Here is a 2,040-nt window from a genome sequence, read left to right as displayed (position 1 = left end):
TTGGATAGTTGCTTGGGTACTTGTATACACCAACCGTTTGCCAGGAGAACCAAGACATCAAAGGATGGTATCAGAGTAGAACAGGAAGAAGTGGGAATGGAAAACCCACAGGATCAAACTGAACTTCTAAGGAGAAGAAAGATTGGTGATAGTAATGCTCTCACTACTTATACTCAGATGTATGGGATAGTGCCTCCTGCTGTCCATAACACAACCTTCACAATCAAGAGTAGTCTAATCGCAATGGTTCAGAGCAACAAATTTCATGGACTGCCTACTGAAGACCCACTTGCACATCTTGATGAGTTTGATAGGCTCTGTAGTCTCACCAATATAAATGGAGTTAGTGAGGATGCCTTGAAGCTGAGATTGTTTCCATTTTCTCTAGGAGATAAAGCCCATCAGTGGGAGAAGACATTACCTTCTGGAAAAATCACCTCTTGGATTGATTGTAAGAAGGTCTTCCTTGCAAAGTTCTTCTCTAGTTCAAGGACTGCACGTTTGAGGAACGAAATTTCCGGATTTCTACAACAAAATGGCGAGTCTTTCAGTGAAGCATGGGAGCGCTTCAAAGGCTACCATAGACAATGCCCACACCATGGATTCAACGATGCATCTTTGTTGGGTACTTTGTATAGAGGTGTTATTCCCGGTATCAGAATACTACTAGACACAGCCTCCAATGGTAGTTTCATGAATAGAGATGTAGCTGAAGGTTGGGAATTAGTAGAGCATCTTGCTCAATGCGATGCAAATTACACTGAGGAATATGATTTCAGCTTAAAGGGAGGTGTTGATTCTAAGGAAGGGCATAGGAAGGAACTAAATGCCTTAAATGAGAAGCTTGAGAAACTAGATAAACTCCGTCTAACCCAACAGGAGCAAGTACATGTTGTCTGTGAAGATGAGCAGTTTATGGTCCCAATCTATCCTCCACAACATCCCACGCAGGCTCCTGCTCAAGATCAAGAACTGACGAATATGCTTTGGCAAGTTCTACAAGGTCAAGCTAATGAAGCTATGGAAACAGCTAGGCTGTTTACAGAGATGAACAACAAACTGGACTACATCAATAATGCCCATAATCTCAATATTGAAGATTTGACATCCAGAATTCATCACCTTGAAAGCTTGGCTGCTTCTCCTTGTTCAGGACGACTCCCAGGGACATCAATACTCCATCAAAGGGAGTTGGCTACTATCAATGCTATCACCTTAAGCGAGTTACCTGCCTATGAAGAAAACATTACAATCATTGGGGACAATGCAGTTCAAGATGGGGAAGATTTATGTGAAAATCATTATGTAGTCTTTGAAGGTGTAAATGGGCCAAAAGCAGAGATTTTTGCAGCATACGAGGAAGCTCCAACTGGAGCACGACCCCATAACACGACCCCATGTTCGGGTTCATGTTCGGGTCCATGGTCGGGTCACACTCCAGCTCTCCCAGAATGCTCAGATTCAATCTTCAAGCTTCCCCAACAGCTAGAGTCACGAAATCCTGTATCTGTTGGGTTGTCATCACTTCAAACTACTAACATTCTCAAGGATTCTGTGAGTGAGTTAACAACTACAGTGAAGAAGATCAGTAGGAAAATCATGAAACTTCAAGGGAAAGTCAGTGGTTCTTCCTCAAAGAAAGGAAAGCAAGGGCTGCATATAACGATCAGAAATAAAACTTTTAGCATTGATCCTGGAAAAAGAGGAAAAATGAAATCTCAGGGAATAGAGGGGACTTCATCTCCTCTCTATAAATCTTCCAAAGCATGAGAAGGATGAAAAGTCAAGCTTAGTGACTTTAAACAAGCTCACTTGGGAGGAAGTCCCAAAGGTATCCTTCTAAATATGGCTTAAGTTTTTTGTTGTTTTGATTTCTTTTCTTTAGTGTCTTTAAATTCTAGGAATAATAAAAAAAAAAACATTAAGTGTTAAGGGGATATTTGAATGAGCTAGAGCCTATCCGATGCCAAACCCGATGGGGTACCCGATGCCCTACCCGATGCCCTACCCGATGCATGACTCGGATGCTGGTCCGAGCAA

At 42.1% G+C, this 2,040-nt stretch overlaps 1 non-coding gene across 1 annotated transcript; it reads right to left on the bottom strand.

The window, feature by feature from the left end:
* Positions 1–498: 498 nt before the first annotated feature.
* On the bottom strand, positions 499–605 carry LOC147938900 (small nucleolar RNA R71). The gene has a single exon (XR_015567600.1). It is a non-coding gene; the product is annotated as a small nucleolar RNA R71 (small nucleolar RNA).
* Between the last annotated feature and the right edge of the window lie 1,435 nt (positions 606–2,040).

Source organism: Camelina sativa, chromosome 9, assembly GCF_030686135.1.
Source record: "Camelina sativa cultivar CO46 ecotype springtype chromosome 9, ASM3068613v1".
Lineage (NCBI taxonomy): Eukaryota > Viridiplantae > Streptophyta > Magnoliopsida > Brassicales > Brassicaceae > Camelina > Camelina sativa.
This window is presented reverse-complemented; position numbering and strand designations above follow the sequence as displayed.